This window comes from Moschus berezovskii, chromosome 2 (genome assembly GCF_049115385.1).
Source record: "Moschus berezovskii isolate FMDL1 chromosome 2, NW_MosBer_1.0, whole genome shotgun sequence".
NCBI classification, from domain to species: Eukaryota; Metazoa; Chordata; class Mammalia; order Artiodactyla; family Moschidae; genus Moschus; species Moschus berezovskii.
This window is the reverse complement of record NC_142461.1, coordinates 134,227,296-134,245,744: the sequence shown is the minus strand read 5'-3', so window position 1 is coordinate 134,245,744 and position 18,449 is coordinate 134,227,296. Positions and strand designations below refer to the sequence as shown.

The 18,449-nt window shown below is 42.3% G+C and overlaps 1 long non-coding RNA gene across 1 annotated transcript in view; it reads left to right on the top strand.

Annotated features, from left to right (window-relative positions):
- LOC129537954 (uncharacterized) overlaps positions 1-17,307 on the top strand; it is a 38,596-nt gene extending 21,289 nt beyond the window's left edge. The window contains exon 3 of the long non-coding RNA XR_008682134.2: positions 17,018-17,307. This is a non-coding gene — a long non-coding RNA (uncharacterized LOC129537954). The remainder of the gene's footprint in view (positions 1-17,017) is intronic.
- The last annotated feature ends 1,142 nt before the right edge of the window (positions 17,308-18,449 follow it).

The following is an 18,449-nucleotide window of genomic DNA, read 5'->3' as shown; positions in this document are numbered from 1 at the left end:
AATCATAAGGGATTTGATTTAGGTCATGTCTGAATGGTCTAGTGGTTTTCCCTGCTTTCTTAAATTTAAGTCTGAACTTGCCAATGAGGAGTTCATGATCTGAGCCACAGTCAGCTCCTGGTCTTGTTTTTGCTGACAGTATAGAGCTTCTCCATCTTTGGCTGCAAAAGATGTAATCAATCTGTTTTTGCCTACTTATCTACAAATAGTAAAACAATAGGGAGCAGGATTCTACCTTATTACTGATGACTGTATCTTGTGGGGGAAGGGAGGAGGCACGGAGGAGAGGTAGGGGTACAGGGCTGCTGCCAAGCATCCTACAAAGCACAGGACAGACTCACAGCAAAGAATTATCTAGACCAAAATAGCGATCGTTCTGAGACTGAGAAACACTAACCTAGAGGGATGAGTGAGGCAGGAGTGTGTGTGTTCATGTGTATGCGTGTGTACATCTGCGGCACGGTCACACAGACAAGTCGACTGTACCCATGCTTGCACCCTGACAGCTCACTGAAAACCACGTGAACTGGTAGCCTTCCCAGTCAGCAGTTCCAATAAATAAATTCTACTTTCAAGCTAGACGTGAGGCAAGCTCAGAAAGGATATTTTTTTCTTTGCTCCACCCCGGTTCCTCAAGTAGAAGCTCTAAAGAAAGTGTTGTGGTAAACAAGCCAAGGAACTGCTTTATTCTGAGGTCCAACCCATGGCTCACTTTATTCTAAGGTTTTAGAATTGTGGCTGGACCTTGTAGGGGGAATTCTCCACTTCTGTAACAGGGCACCTTCATGAGTTTGCTCCCTCTGTCCTAGAAGTATTAACCGAGTATTTTAACAGTGACTGCCATGGGGGCATTCTCTCTCTCATCCCTTTTACTCAGTTGTTGGTTTTTTCTTCTCGCCCTCCGGGCCCTTGTCCAAGACAGCAGGAGAGTTCAGGTCATGTTTCCTTTGCAGAGAGTTGTTTTGGATAGCAATGGAGTCTTTAGCATTCACAGGATTTAGAGGGCTTCAGCATAATTTTATCTTCACACACCAACAATCCCTTATGGCAAGTTCCTTTTCTCTTGAAAACCATACAGCACTCTTCTGTTTCCCCATGCAGTCCCCTGTCTCACTGTCTGCAGCTCTGAAATGACCGTGTTCTCTACCACGGTCTTCCTGAGCCAAGTCACAGCCTCCTTTTAGGAACAACGACTACCCCTGGTAAACCCACCTGAGGAGGGTTGTGACTCAACTAAAACGTCAACCAGCATCAGAGCCTTTCAAAATTTAACTGACAGATACTAGAAATGTCAGTCATTTCACACCAGGAATTTTAAGCAGATAAAGCACCATTTAGCAAAACTACCTACCAACATCCTTTTAACAAACAAACAAAAAGGCAAGAGGGAAAAGAAGCAACACCCTATATAATTGTACAAAATAACGCAGTCAATGCATTTTTTAACAGTAATAATAGAATGCTAGAGCTGGATGGGACATTTTCTGCTGCTTAGGTGGGCTCCCTGGTGTAACAAGTGCTGGCTTTTTTTTTTTTTTTAACTCTTCTTGTTTTATTTTGGTGATGATGACTCGAAGACCCAGGGAGAGAAACTGACTTGGCCAAAGTCACATAGGCATCTGGGCAAAGTCAGAGCTGGAAACACAATGTGCATGTTCTCCCACATATTTAAAAGGCTGAAAACAAGACTGTGGTATTTATATGTACACTTTCCCAGTTGCTTCCAGTGCTTTCCCTTTCCCCCATTATCTTTTAACCCAAATGTCCCATATTTTGGAAATTAGAAGACATGTCTTAATGCAAATCATGCCTTTTTAAAAGCAGTTGTAAACGCACACAACATTTTTATGTTTTGTGGCGTCACTGTAGTTGTTCAGTCGCCAAGTTGTGTCTGCCTCTTGGGACCCCATGAACTGCAGCACACCAGGCTTCCCTGTCTTTCATTATTTCCCTTAGTTTGTTCAAACTCATGTCCATTGAGCCGTGATGCCATCCAACCATCTCATCCTCTGTCGGCCCCTTCTCCTCCTGCTTTCAATCTTTCCCAGCATCGGGGTCTTTTCCAATGAGTCAGCTCTTTGCATCAGGTGACCAAAGTATTGGAGCTTCACTTTCAGCATGTGACCTTCCAATGAATATTCAGGGTTGGTTTCCTTTAGGATTGACTGGTTTGATCTTCTTGCTGTCCAAGGAACTCTCAAGAGTCTTCTCCAACACCACAGTTAAAAAACATCAATTCTTTGGTGCTCAGCTTTCTTTACGGTCCAACTCACACATCCATACATGACTACTGGAAAAACCATAGCTTTGACTAGACAGACCTTTGTCAGCCAACTGATGTCTTTGCTTTTGAATATGCTGTCTAAGTTTGTCATAGCTTTTCTTCCAAGGACTAAGCATCTTTTAATTTCATAGCTTCAGTCACTGTCCACAGTGATTTTGAAGCCTAAGAAAATGAAATCTGAGACTGTTTCCATTGTTTCCCCATCTATTTGCTGTGAAGTGATGGGACCAGATGCCATGATCTTCATTTTTTGAATATTGAGTTTTAAACCAGATTTTTCACTCTCCTCATTCACCTTCATCAAGGAGCTCTTTAGTTCCTCTTCACTTTCTGCCACTGAGGTTGTTGATATTTCTCCTGGCAATCTTGATTCCAGCTTGTGAGTCATCCAGCCATTTTGTATGATGTACTCAGCATATAAGTCAAATAAGCAGGGTGACAGTATACAGCCTTGACATACTCCTTTCCCAATTTTGAACCAGTGTGTTGTTGCATGTCCAGTTCTAACTGTTGCTTTTTGTCCTACATACAGGTTTCTCAGGAGGCAGGTAAGGTGGCCTGGTATTACCATCTCTTCAAGAATATTCCACAGTTTGTTGTGATCCACACAGTCTAAGGCTTTAGTGTAGTCAGTGAAGCAGAAGTAGATTTTTTTTAAAATTTCCTTTCTTTTTTCTATGATCCACTATATGTTATGTTGGCAATTTGATCTCTGGTTTCTCTGCCTTAAATCCAGCTAGTACATCTGGAAGTTCTCCGTTTACATACTCCTGAAGCCTGGCTTGAAGGATTTTGTGCATAATCTTGAGTTAGCATGTGAAATGAGCAATTGACAGTAATTTGACCATTCTTTGGCATTGCTTTTCTTTGGGATTGGAATGAAAACTGACCCTTTCCAGTTGTGGCCACTGCTGAGTATTCCAAATTTGCAGCACTTTCACAGCATCATCTTTTAGGATTTGAAATAGCTCAGCTGGAATTCCATCACCTCTGCTAGCTTTGTTTGTAGCATCCTAAGGCCCACTTGACTTCACATTCCAGGATGTCTTGCTTTTGGTGAGTGACCACACCATCATGGTTATCTGGGTCATTAAGAGCTTTTCTGTACATTTCTTCTGTATATTCTTGCCACTTCTTCTTAACGTCTTCTGCTTCTTTTAGGTCCTTGCCATTTCTGTCCTTTATTGTGCCCATCTTTGCTTGAAATGTTCTTTGGTATCTCCAGTTTTCTTAAAGAGCTCTCTAGTCTTTCCCATTCCATTGTTTTCTCTCACTTCTTTGCACTGTTCACTTAAGAGGGCTTTCTTATGTGTCCTTGCTATCCTCTGGAACTCTCCATTCAGCTGGGTATATCTTTCCCTTTCCCCTCTGCCTTTCACTTCTCTTCTCTTCTCAGCTATTTATAAGGCCTCCTCAGACAACCACTTTGCCTTGCATTTCTTTTTCTGGGGGATGGTTTTAGTCACCACCTCCTGTACAATGTTGCAAACCTCTGTCCATGGTTCTTCAGGTACTCTGTCTACCAGATCTAGTCCCTTGAGTCTATTTGTTATCTCCACTACATAATCATAAGGGATTTGATTTAGGTTACTGGTCTAGTGGTTTTCCCCACTTTCTTCAGTTTGAGCCTGAATTTTGCAATAAGGAGCTAATGATCTGTGCCACAGTCAGCTCCAGGTCTTGTTTTTCCTGACTGTATAGAGCTTCTTCATCTTCAGCTGCAAAGAATATAATCAATCTGGTTTCAGTGTTGACCATCTGGTGATGTCCATGTATAAAGTTGGCTCTTGTGTTGGTGGAAGAGGGTGTTTGCTATGACCAGTGCGTTCTCGTGGCAAAACTTTGTTAGCCTTTGAAAGTGAAAGTGAAGTCACTCAGTCGTGTCTGACTCTTTGTGACCCCATGGACTGTAGCCTACCAGGCTCCTCCGTCCATGGAATTGTTAGCCTTTACCCTGCTTCATTTTGTACGCCAAGGCCCAATTTGCCTGTTACTCCAGATATCTCTTGACTTCCTGCTTTTGCATTCCAGTTTTCTATGATGAATAGGACATCTTTTTTTTTGGTGTTAGTTCAAGGAGGTCTTGTAGGTCATCAGAGAACCATTCAACTTTAGCTTCTTTGGCATTAGTGGTTGGGGAATAGACTTGGATTACTGTGATGTTGAATGATTTGCCTTGGAAACGAACAGAGGTCATTCTGTCATATTTTTAGACTGTACCCAAATACTTCATTTCAGATTTTTTTGTTGAAAATGAGGGCTGCTCCATTCTATGCAACTACATATATTCATGGGAGGATGGGTGGATATGGATTATAAATGTCATTTGTATATTCATATACGTTTGTACACCAGATTTCCAGATCTAGTTGCTTCCCCTCACCTCCAGGGAAGACACCACTCCTGACATTTTGATAGCAGTTCTACCATAGGAGTTTGTATTATATATAAGTTAATGATAAAGATAAAAATATTAGGTCTTGATAGTTGTCTTCCAGTGATACAAATCTTAAAAAAAAAAACAAAACAACTTGCTGTTTTTTTTTGGTTGTGCCAAGGCTTTCCAGATCTCAGATCCCCAATCAGGGACTGAACCTGGGCCCCTGGCAGTGGAAGCGCTGAGCTCTCACTGCCAGGAATTTCCACTGTCATCATCGTTTGCTAGGAAGGGCTTCCCTGGTGACTCAGACAGTAAAGAATCTGCCTGCAATGTGGGAGACCCAGGTTCGATCCCTGTGTTGGGAAGATCCCCTGGAGAATTAACTGGCAACCCACTCCATTATTCTTGCCCAGAGAATCCCATGGACAGAGGAACCTTCAAAGACAGTCAATCAATGCTTTTCTGTAGAAAGGAAGGAAAGTTAGACCTACATAAGAATAAGCAGCATCTCAGGCTTGACAAACTTTTCTAGGAATTCTTTTTTCCCTTCTCTGCAGAGAACCTCTAACATGGGACATGAGTTTGACTGGTGAAAAATGTGCCCATGCAAATCTTATTCTCTATTTTCTATAATCACCATCTGAAATCAGTAAGTAAAGTACACCACAGTCTAATGTATTTTAATATTCATCTTCATACTTTAAAATAAGCATGATTTCTTGGTGAGTATACATGAGAAGTTTTCTATTTAAATTGCATGTTATGTATGATACCAATTTTTAAAAATTGTGTGTATGTGCGCATTCATAGGGAAAAAAAGTCTATATGTGTGTTTACCAAGATGTTGATGATGGTTTTCTTTCAGTAGTATGTATGACTTCTCTTTATACTCATCTGTATTTTTTACGAAGATTATTGATTTCTTTAATATTCAGAAAATTGCTAATTAAACACAAAATGTTTATGTATAGCCTTTCAAATGGTCTTCCTTGTCTCTCTGATTCACTGGAGTTTGTACCTATTCGTTCAATAAGTAATGAATATCTGTCATGTTCAAGGTCCTGTGCTAATAGCTGTTAGTTACTTTTGCTGTTTTACAAAACCCAAGCCCATCAGCTCACAGATATTCACAGAGTGCCTGCGATGTGTTCATAGCTGCCCAGTAGGAGCTCTGGATCCAGAAGTGAACAAGACAGCGTTCTGTCTCCAGGAGCTTATATGCTATAGCCATGTAAACGGATAATAAATCATAGTGTCCAAAACATATGTTATGAAGAACATTTGGGGGTAATATCACAGATAGTGACTAGGAGGGTGGGGCTGCTTTAGATGAGGGTTTGTGGAAGGCCTCAGCTGATGGCCTTCAACCCAAATGTGACTGAAAAGGTCACATTTGGGTTGAAGCTAAGTATTAGAAGGAGAGGCTCTGTGAAGATATGACCTTGAGCCGAGGGAACAGCAGAAGGGAAAGACCCAAGATGAGAGCAAGCTTGGTTTGTTCGGGGAAAACAGCACAAGTTGGCAGAGTACCGAGAAGGAAGAGATGTAGGCTGAAGCCAGTAGGGCAGCCTTCCAGGCCACAGTACAGCATTTAGATGTTATTCTCTGTTGCAACGAGAGGTTTATGGTAAGTTCTGACTAGAGACGTGATGTTGCCTTGTTTACATTTGAGAAAGATCCTGCTGGCTTCTGGGTTAACAGTTAATTTGGGGGAGGCAGAAGTGGTGGCCAGGTGCTGTTGAGGACACAGCTAGAAGTTGCTGCCTAAGGATAATGGTGGAGGAGAGATACTAAAAACTTAAAATGGGAGAATGACAGACAGATATTCCTGGGTCCCAAAATCACTGCGGACAATGACCATGAGGTTAAAAGACTCTTGCTCCTTGAAAGAAAAGTGATGGCAAACATAGACAGCATATGCAAAAGCAGAGACATCACTTTGCCAACAAAGGTATGTGTAGTCAAAGCTATGGTTTTTCCAGTAGTCATGTACGGATGAGAGAGTTGGACCATAAAGAAAGCTGAGCACCAAAGAATTGATGCTTTCAATCTGTGGTGCTGGAGAAGACTCTTGAGAATCCCTTGGATAGCAAGAAGATCAAACCAGTCAATCCTAAAGGAAATCAGCTCTGAATATTCATTGGAAGGTCTCATGCTGAAAGTGAAGCTCCAATACTTTGGTCACCTGATGCAAAGAGCTGACTCATTGGAAAAGACCCCGATGCTAAGAAAGATTGAAAGCAGGAGGAGAAGGGGCCGACGGAGGATGAGATGGTTGGATGGTATCACGGTTCAATGGACGTGAGTTTAAGCAAACTCTGGGAGATGGTGAAGGACAAGGAATCCTGGTGTACTGCAGTCCATGGGGTCACAAAGAGTCAGACGTGCTTTAACAACTGAACAACAACAACCTCCTGGTTGGAACAACAACAAAAGTGCTCTCCCACTGCATAGCTACTCTTCTGCTTGAACTTTTGTCAGAGTGTGGCTGAGATCGCTGTCATCGCGCGGTATGCTTTCTCCTCTGCTTTTGTTATGAACTAACTCCCTGAGTTCTCGGTAGACACGTGTCTATAGCGTCGTCAACTACATATCCCAGTTTTCCTTGTTACTGGGAGGGACCTTGACCATTTAGACCATCGGGAAATGATGTAATGTATGCTCAGCCTAGATTATCTCAAGGACTCAGCCCTTGGTAAACTCTTCACTCTTCCTTTGGGCTGAAACGCAGATGTGGCTCAGCAGGGCGTGACCCCAGGGCGTGAGAACTCACCCTGGTGCAGGGCAGAGTTTCCTGAATGACGTCATGGGACAGCCCTGGGAATGGCATATGTCTTTAGGCTGATCAGTGCCCTCTTGTTTGGAATAGGAAGAAAGCATAACCAAAGGAGAAAAACTATATATAGATACTAATCTACTCCATCCACTCCAAAGGCCTAGGGCTATACCCAAGCCTTGGGAGAGTTCTGACCCCCAGCTAAGATTTAGGGTGAGTAATAAAGGAACATTCCAGTCATGAACTCTGTATAAAATTGTTTGTGATAAACTGATTAAAAAAAAGAAACTGAAAAATAAAATAGGCTTGTTTATCAGCTATTTTAAAGAAACTTTACATTTTGAATTAATTATTCCAAGTGAAGAAGTATGTAGAGATGACACATAAATGGAAAAGACACCAAGTTCTATATCAATGGAGCACGTTTCCACACAAGCCCTTATTCCTGCATCTGTACTGGGGGGCTGCAGCCAACTGTTGTCATCTGGTTACAGGGTACCTTAATTTGGAACTTTACTAGTAAGCCTATATCACGATTATGAAGCTTTACACACATGCAAAGTGAGTTAAGTAATACTAATATTACATTAGGTAAGGAAATACTCTTCAACATGGAAGAAACACAAGCTCCCTTAGAGGGTTTTTTTGAGAATTAAAAAAGAGAATATATGTTAAGCAGCCAGCAAAAAAGTTCTTGTTAGTTTCTCCCTTTCCTATATATACTAAATTATTTGACTTTCAAATTACAACATACTCTGAAATCTGCCATGAATCCCTGAAAGAACGATCATTCCCAGTAAGCTGGTAATTTGGCTTTTCTACATTTCTCAGTTTTCATTCCAATCCCAAAGAAAGGCAATGCCAAAGAATGCTCAAACTATCGCACAATTGCACTCATTTCACACTCTAGTGAAGTCATGCTCAAAATTCTCCAAGCCAGGCTTCAGCGATATGGGAACCGTGAACTTCCAGATGTTCAAGCTGGTTTTAGAAAAGGCAGAGGAACCAGAGATCAAATTGCCAACATCCGCTGGATCATGGAAAAAGCAAGAGAGTTCCAGAAAAACAACTACTTCTGCTTCATTGACTATGCCAAAGCCTGTGACTGTGTGGATCACAATAAACTGTGGAACATTCTGAAAGAGATGGGAATACCAGACCACCTGACCTGCCTCTTGAGAAACCTATATGCAGGTCAGGAAGCAACAGTTAGAACGGGACATTGAACAACAGACTGGTTCCAAATAGGAAAAGGAGTGCATCAAGGCTGTATATTGTCACCCTGCTTATTTAGCTTATATGCAGAGTACATCATGAGGAACGCTGGGCTGGAAGAAGCACAAGCTGGAATCAAGATTGCTGGGAGAAATATCAATAACCTCAGATATGCAGATGACACCACCCTTATGGCAGAAAGTGAAGAGGAACTCAAAGGCCTTTTGATGAAAGTGAAAGAGGAGAGTGAAAAGGTTGGCTTGAAGCTCAACATTCAGAAAACGAAGATCATGGCATCTGGTCCCATCACTTCATGGGAAAGAGATGGGGAAACAGTGGAAACAGTGACAGACTTTATTATTTTGGGGGGCTCCAAAATCACTTCGGATGCTGATTGCAGCCATGAAATTAAAAGACACTTACTCCTTGGAAGGAAAGTTATGACCAACCTAGATAGTATATTAAAAAGCAGAGACATTACATTGCCAGCAAAGGTCCATCTAGTAAAGGCTATGGTTTTTCCAGTGGTCATGTATGGATGTGAGAGTTGGACTGTGAAGAAAGCTGATAGCCGAAGAATTGATGCTTTTGAACTGTGGTGTTGGAGAAGACTCTTGAGAGTCCCTTGGACCGCTAGGAGATCCAACCAGTCCATTCCAAAGGAGATCAATCCTGGGTGTTCATTGGAAGGACTGATGCTGAAGCTGAAACTCCAATACTTTGGCCACCTCATGTGAAGAGTTGACTCACTGGAAAAGACCCTGATGCTGGGAGGGATTGGGGGCGGGAGGAGAAGGGGATGACCGAGAATGAGATGGCTGGATGGCATCACCGACTCGATGGACATGAGTTTGGGTGAACTCCGGGAGTTGGTGATGGACAGGGAGGCCTGGCGTGCTGTGATTCATGGGGTCGCAAAGAGTTGGACACGACTGAGCGACTGAACTGAACTGACATTTCTCAGTATGGGATTGGAGTGAAAGGTGGGAGGATAGGGATACTAATATTTATGGAGCATCTACCATGTGGACACTTTAGTTATTTCCTCTGATTCTCATAATTCAATGTGGTGATAACATCATTCTTTTTTTATAAATTATTGAAGTGTAGTTAATTTACAATACTATATAGTTTCAGGTGTACAGCAAAGTGATTCAGTTATATTTTTGACATTATATCCATTAAAAGTTATTGCAAGATAATGATTATAGTTCCCTGTGCTCTTCAGTAAATCTTTGTTGCTTATTTATTTTATGTTATGTGTAGTAGTTTGTATCTGTTAATCTCATACTTTAAAAAGTGTTTTTTAATTTTTATTGGAATATAGTTGATTTACAATATTGTGTTAGTTTCAGGTATATAGCACAGTGAATCATTACATATACATATGTAATATATATGTGTAATTTATGTACACACGTGCACACACACACACATATCCACTCTTTTTCACATTCTTTTACCATGCAGATCATTACAGAGTATTGAGCAGAGTTTCCTATGCTATACAATAGGTCCTTATTGGTCATCTGTTTTATATATAGCAGGGTGTATATGGTGAGTAGGGCATAGCAACCCACTCCAGTTCTCTCGTCTGGAGAATCCCGGTGGACAGAGGAGCCTGGCGGGCTGCAGTCAGGAGGTCGCACGGAGTCGGGCACAGCTGAGCGACTAAGCGCAGCGCAGCGTGTATGTGGCAGTCTCGCTTTCCTGGCTCGCCCCCTGCTCTCCGGCTGACGGCCGTGTTTGTTGTCTATGTATGTAACTGTTTCTGTTTTGCAAATAAGCTCATTTGTGCTTTTTATGGATTCCACACATAAGCAAGATCATACCCCATACTCTTTAATTTGTCCCTTCCCTCCCCTCTCCCTCTCTCTCCTTTTCTTTTTCTTTTCCTTTCCTCTCTTTTTCTATGTCTCTGAGTCTTTCTCTTTTGTATATACATTTATTTGTATTACTTTTTAGATTCAGAATATAAGTGATATCTTATTTATCTTTCTCTGAGTTGCTTCACTAAGTATAATATTCTCTGTGTTCATCCATGTTGCCGCAAATGGCAATATTTCATTCTTTTTTATGACTGAGTAATATTCCATTGTGTGTATACATTTTAATATATATTTATATATATATATATGCTACATCTTTTTAATCCAATGACCTGTTGATGGGCACTTGGATTGTTTCTGTGTCTTGGCTGTTGTCAGTGGTGCCGCTATAAAAACTGGTGTGCATTTATCTTTTTTAATTACAGTGTTTGTTTTTTCCAGATATACACCCAGGACCAGGATTGCTGGGTCGTATTATACTCTGTTTTTAGTATTTTAAGGAATTTCTATACTGTTCTCCATAGTGGCTGCACTGGTTTACATTCCCCCCAACAGTGTAGGAGGACTCCCTTTTCTTCACACCCTCTCTAGCAGTTATTATTTGTAGGCTCTTCAGTGATGGCCTTTCTGACCAGTGTGAAGAGCTATCTCACTGTAGCTTTGATTTGCATTTCTGTAATTGTGATGTCAAGCATCTCTTCATGTGTTTGTTGGGCATCTGTATATCTTCTTTGGAAAAATGTCTGTTAGGTCTTCTGCCCATTTTTTAATCAGGTTATTTGTATTTTCAATACTGTACTGTATGCACTGTCTGTATATTTGAAATATTAGGTTCTTGTTGCTAGCATCATTTGCAAATATTTTCTCCCATCCCCCAGGTTTTTTCATTTTTTTGATGAATTTCCTTTGTTGTCCAAAAGCTTTTAAATTTGATTAGGTCCCACTTGCTTATTTTTGCTTTTATTTGTTTTGCCTTGGGAGATTGCTCAAAGAAAATATTGCTACACTTTATGTCAGAGTGTTAAAACGCCATTCCTGTTTTAACGATAAAGAAACCTGGTTTGACCGAGGTTAATAAATTCCTTCAGTTCAGTTCAGTTCAGTCACTCAGTCGTGTCCAACTCTTTGTGACCCCATGAATCACAGCACTCCAGGCCTCCCTGTCCATCACCAACTTCCGGAGTTCACTCAAACTCATGTCCATCGAGTTGGTGATGCCATCCAGCCATCTCATTCTCTGTCGTCCACGTCTCCTCCCACCCCCAATCCCTCCTAGCATCAGACTCTTTTCCAGTGAGTCAACTCGTTGCATGAGGTGGCCAAAGTACTGGAGTTTCAGCTTTAGCATCAGTCCTTCCAATGAACACCCAGGATTGATATCCTTTAGAATGGACTGGTTGGATCTCCTTGCAGTCCAGGGGACTCTCAAGAGTCTGCTCCAGCACCACAGTTCAAAAGCATCAATTCTTCGGTGATCAGCTTTCTTCACAGTCCAACTCTCACATCCATACATGACCACTGGAAAAACCATAGCCTTGACTAGACGGACCTTGGTTGGCAAAGTAACGTCTCTGCTTTTTAATATGCTATCTAGGCTGGTCATAACTTTCCTTCCAAGGAGTAAGCGTCTTTTAATTTCATGGCTGCAATCAGCATCCAAAGTGATTTTGGAACCCAAAAAAATAAAGTCTGACACAGTTTCCACTGTTTCCCCATCTATTTCCCATGAAGTGATGGGACCAGATGCCATGATCTTTGTTTTCTGAATGTTGAGCTTCAAGCCAACCTTTTCACTCTCCTCTTTCACTTTCATCAAGAGGCCTTTGAGTTCCTCTTCACTTTCTGCCATAAGGGTGGTGTCATCTGCATATCTGAGGTTATTGATATTTCTCCCAGCAATCTTGATTCCAGCTGTGCTTCTTCCAGCCCAGCGTTTCTCATGATGTACTCTGCATATAAGTTAAATAAGCAGGGTGACAATATACAACCTTGACGTACTCCTATTTGGAACCAGTCTGTTGTTCCATGTCCAGTTCTAACTGTTGCTTCCTGACCTGCATACAGGATTCTCAAGAGGCAGGTCAGGCTCAGATCATGAACTCCTTATTGCCAAATTCAGACTTAAATTGAAGAAAGTAGGGAAAACCATTAGACCATTCAGATATGACCTAAATCAAATCCCTTATGATTATACAGTGGAAGTAAGAAATATATTTAAAGTTGTAGATCTGATAGAGTGCCTGATGAACTCTGGATGGAGTTTCGTGACATTGTACAGGAGACAGGGATCAAGACCACCCCCCATGGAAAAGAAATGCAAAAAGCAAAATGGCTGTCTGAGGAGGCCTTACAAATAGCTGTGAAAAGAAGAGAAGCAAAAAGCAAAGGAGGAAAGGAAAGATATAAGCATCTGAATGCAGAGTTCCAAAGAATAGCAAGGAGAGATAAGAAAGCCTTCCTCAGCGATCAGTGCAAAGAAATAGAGGAAAACAACAGAATAGGAAAAACAAGAGATCTTTTCAAGAAAATTAAAGATATCAAGGGAACATTTCATGCAAAGATGGGCTTGATAAAGGAAAGAAATGGTATGGACCTAACAGAAGCAGAAGATATAAAGAAGAGGTGGCAAGAATACACAGAAGAACTGTACAAAAAAGATCTTCACAACGAAGATAATCACGATGGCGTGATCACTCGCCTGGAACCAGACATCTTGGAATGTGAAGTCAAGTGGGCCTTAGAGAGCATCACTACGAACAAAGCTAGTGGAGGTGATGGAATTCCAATTGAGCTCTTTCAAATCCTGAAAGATGATGCTGTGAAAGTGCTGCACTCAATATGCCAGCAAATTTGGAAAACTCAGCAGTGGCCACAGGACTGGAAAAGGTCAGTCTTCATTCCAATCCCAAAGAAAGGCAATGCCAAAGAATGCTCAAACTACCACACAATTGCACTCATCTCACACGCTAGCAAAGTAATGCTCAAAATTCTCCAAGCTAGGCTTCAGCAATATGTGAATCGTGAACTTCCAGATGTTCAAGCAGGTTTTAGAAAAGGCAGAGGAACCAGAGATCAAATTGCCAACATCCGCTGGATCATGGAGAAAGCAAGAGAGTTCCAGAAAAACATCTATTTCTGCTTCATTGACTATGCCAAAGCCTTCGACTGTGTGGATCACAGTAAACTGTGGAAAATTCTGAAAGAGATGGGAATCCCAGACCACCTGACCTGCCTCTTGAGAAACCCAAACATGGTAGTCGACCCAAAACCACTTTCTACTCTCAATTTTCTTTTTTAATCCCAGGCACAATTAATCATTTTCTCCTCTGTATTCCCATGTAACATCTTAAAAAATTTTTTAAATTTTATTTATATTTATTTATTTTTGGCTGTGCTGGGTCTTTGTTGCTGCGCAGGCTTTTCTCTGGTTGTGGCAAGTGGGAGATACTATATAGTCGCAGTGCGTGGGGTTCTTATTGCAGTGGCGATTCTTGCTGTGGAGCACGAGCTCTAGGGTATAAGGGCTTCAGCAGTTCCAGCTCCCAGGTTCTAGAGCACAGTCTCAATGCAGTGGCGAAGGGGCTTAGTTGCTCCTTGGCATGTGAGATCTTCCTGGATCAGGGACTGAACCTCTGTCTCCTGCATTGGCAAGTGAATTCTTTACCGCTGAGCCACCAGGGAAGCCCCCATTTAACATCTTGTGGCAGGCCACTCCAGTACTCTTGCCTAGAAAATCCCATGGATGGAGGAGCCTGGTAGGCTGCAGTCCATGGGGTCGCTACGAGTCAGACATGACCGAGTGACTTCACTTTCACACATTGGAGAAGGAAATGGCAACCCACTCCAGTGTTCTTGCCTGGAGAATCCCAGGGACGGGGGAGCCTGGTGGGCTTCCGTCTGTGGGGTCACACAGAGTCGGACACGACTGAAGTGACTTAGCAGCAGCAGCAGCAGCATATCTTATATGTAGAGTAATTATTGGTTTACAGACCTATTCATGGTTGCCTCCCATGGACTGACAGCGTTACATCAAACATTTCGGCGAACGTTTTGACATCTGTGCATTCTCCATGTCTCATCCAGTGCCTGCAGATAGCAGGTACCTAATGAATGTTTACTGAAGCATCAACAGATTCCCCAACAGCAATAATGTATTACCATCCAGTTGTACATGACCAGTCTCAGGTCTGTCTTTTGAGTCATCTTCAACCAAGGCCCCTACGCCTTGAGGAAAGCCTCAAGGTTTCTGTGAGTTAGCAGCTGTCACACGTGTGTGAAAACGCGCGAAGCACTGTGTGTCAGAATTGTTACACATTAAGTAATATAGACAAAGGCCTTTTGAAGTTGTGCTTTATGGTAACTGCAGAAACCTTTCTCAGTAAATGAGAAAACAGCTCTCTCCCTCTGCCTTGATTTGATGTATTCAAAGGTTCTGAAGGGCAGTCCATATGCACACACACACATCCACACACACAGTGAGAGCTAGCATTAACCCTCCAGTATCAGGGACCTCCTGAACTATAATCTCACCGCATGAAGTCTGCGTAACAATAGTAAACATCAGAGGAGCTTTCACAACAAAGTCTTTAAACAAATTCACAGCTGTCAGCCATGATACGAGATTTAATTAGGCCACCCTGAGTTGTGCTGCATATAATCTTTACTGTAATTAGGTTCTTTGTTGTACACACTGTGTGGCCACTGAGGAAAGGTCCTTAAGAGGCACACTGTGCCATGGGTAATCACACCCCAGGCCCAGTAAACCTGATGGCAACTGGCAAAGAAAATACACGGTTTCTGCCCCTGCATGGTAGTGCGAAAGGAACAAGTAGTGCCAGGATCCTATTCATTTTCATTTTTTTGTCAAAATGTCCTTTGTACAATCTTGCTGAGTCCACAAGAGCATGTAACAGAGTTGTCACCCTCAGTCTGACAACACGAGGAAGAAAGGAAGTCGGCCTCATTTCCGTAGAGCTCTGTGCTGTGATTGCTGTTCCATGCTGGCATAGTGTCAAGCACTCTGAAGAGTCTGATACTGTGCTCCGTGAGCTGACAAGTTCGCCTGCCATAGTTTCATGTGTTCTTGTAGAAGAATAAGAGAAGAAGAAGAAATCAGAGACAAAGGACAGTTTATTATTCATAGCAATAGTGGGCGGACCAACTGTTTTGGCTTGGGGTTGCCATTAGGAGAAAAGTAAAAGCATCTTACCTGGGAATGGTCAGGGAAGAGTCCTAAAATTTTTAATTAGGACTCTGTGTGTGCACGCACACTCAGTTGTATCCAACTCTTTGTGATCCCATGGACTGTAGCCCTCCAGGCTCCTGTGTCCGTGATTTTCCAGGCAGGAATACCGGAGTGGGTTGCCATGCCCAACTCCAGGGGATCTTCCTGACCCAGGGATCAACCATTCTCTTGAATTTCCTGCACTGGCAGGTGAATTCTTTACCACTGCACCACATGGGAAGCCCAGATAGGACTATATATTGTGCTAATAACCTCCTACCCCTTTCACCCTAATCATTACCCTGGAAGCAACTGAGAGAAAGTGATCCCCTTCTTGGGAGAGTTACATTTAGTGGTCTAATTATCTTCCTGAGGTGTGTGAACCAGGAGGAGGTGAGGGAGGTAGAGTTGGAAATATTGTTGAGTCAATTATCTAGGAGCCCATTTCAGAGTTCAACAATACCAGATGCCTGTGGATGGCAGGAAGCATGGAAGGTCCATCAGATACCTTGACTGTCAGCCCATTGTTGAGTGGCTTGTGATAAAAAGCACAGCATTGTCAGACTGTAGATGGTCCAGAGAGCCAAAAACTTCACCTGGATTAGTTTCAAGGGCAAACACATCTTTATTAATCAAAATTGGAACCATTACAATCAAACATTTTTGCCACCGAGAAATAAGTTTGCTTATTTCTGTGACATAAAAATCTGTGCTTCAGGATTCGATGAACTCTTGGAAAACATTTTCTATATTCTGCTGGTTGTGGAAGCCTTTTCCCTGCAAAAAGTTTTCAACAAGATACTTGAATAAGTGGTAGTCGGTTGGCGTCAAGCTAGTATGGCAGATGAGGCAAAACTTCCTATCCCAATTTATTCAACTTTTGACATGTTGGTTGTGCAGTATGCAATTGGCACTGTCATGGAGAAGAATTGGGCCTTTCTGTTGACCAGTGCTGGCTATTGGCATTGCAGTTATCAGTTTGCTGAGCATACTTCTCAGATGTAATGGTTTCATCAGGATTCAGAAAGCTGTAGTGCAGCAGACCACTAAATGGTGACCATGACTTTTTTGGGTGCAAGTTTGGCTTTGGGAAGTGCTTTGGAGCTTCTTCTTGGTCCACCCACTGAGCTGGTCATTGCCGGTTGTCATATAAAATCCACTTTTTGTCACATGTCACAATCCAATGGGGAAATGTTTCATTGTTGTTGCATAGAAAAAGAGAAGACAACCCTTCAAAACGACATTTTAAAAAAATTTTCTGTCAGCTCTTGAGGCACCCACATATCATCGAGCTTTTTCACCTTTCCAGTTTGCCTCAAATGCCTGGTGACCATAGAATTCTCGACACTGAGCTCTTGGGCAGTCTCTCGTGCAGCTTCAAGAGGATCGGTTTTGATGATGCTTCGGCTGTTGTCAGCTTCCGGTGGCCAGCCACTGCCCTCCGCATAGTCAAGGCTCTCGTCTCCTTGGCAAAAGTTCTTGAACCACCACTGCACTCTACATTTGTTAGCAGTTTCTGGGCCAGATGCATTGCTGATGTTGAAAGTTGTCTCCACTGCTTTACAACCCATTTTGAACTCAAATAAGAAAATCACTTGAAGGGAGGAGGGAGGTGGGAGGGGGGTTCAGGAGGGGGAACTTATGTAAACCCGGGGCGAATTCATGTCAATGTATGGCAAAACCAACCAATATAATATTGTAAAATAATTTGCCTCCAATAAAAAATAATTACAAAAAAAATCACTTGAATTTGCTTTTTGTCTAACATCATTTCCATAATCTAAAATAAATATAAAGTAAGCACCAAGTCGGAGAAGGCAATGGCAAGCCACTCCAGTACTCTTGCCTAGAAAATCCCATGGATGGAGGAGCCTGGTGGGCTGCAGTCCGTGGGATCGCTAAGGCTCGGACAGGACTGAGCGACTTCACTTTCACTTTTCACTTTCACACATTGGAGAAGGAAATGGCAACCCACTCCAGTGTTCTTGCCTGGAGAATCCCAGGGACGGGGGAGCCTGGTGGGCTTCCGTCTATGGGGTCACACAGAGTCGGACACGACTGAAGTGACACAGTAGCAGTAGCAGCAGCACCAAGTAAAACGGTAAAAAGCCTACCTGCAGTGGGGGACACTTGGGTTCAATCCCCGGGTTGGAAAGATCCTCTGGAGGAGGGCATGGCAACTCACTCCAGTATTCTTGCCTGGAGAATCCCCATGAACAGAGGAGCCTGGAGGGCTGCAATCCATGGGGTTATAAAGAGTCGGACACGACTGAGCAACTAAACACAGCACAATGTCATTAGCAAAAAAAAAAAAAAAAGGAGAAATGTGCATTAAAATGATATGTAACATAACCACATTTATTTAAGAATGTATTCCATATCAAATGGCGAAGTTCAGCAGTGCAAAACTAGTTACTTTTGCACCAAGCTAGTAATAGGGCATAAAGTTTCCCCCAAAGGAACAGGTACCACTTCTGTGTGTAAAATCTAGGTGCTGTGGAGGCCAAGCTGGTTGTGTTCTTGAAGGTGCTGTTTTCATTTGACAAGTGAAACTTTTTGGGACTGTCCCCCTCTGTTAGTCATTGAATCTGAGTTGACTCACCCAAAATAGGAATATCACATCAGAGAGTCACAAGGTTTCCATGGGTCAGGCATTCAGTTTTGATAAGAGCACAATAGGAAGCTAATAGCTACTCTTTAAAAAGAGGATCTTTGGTAGTTGCATCAGGGACATAATGAAT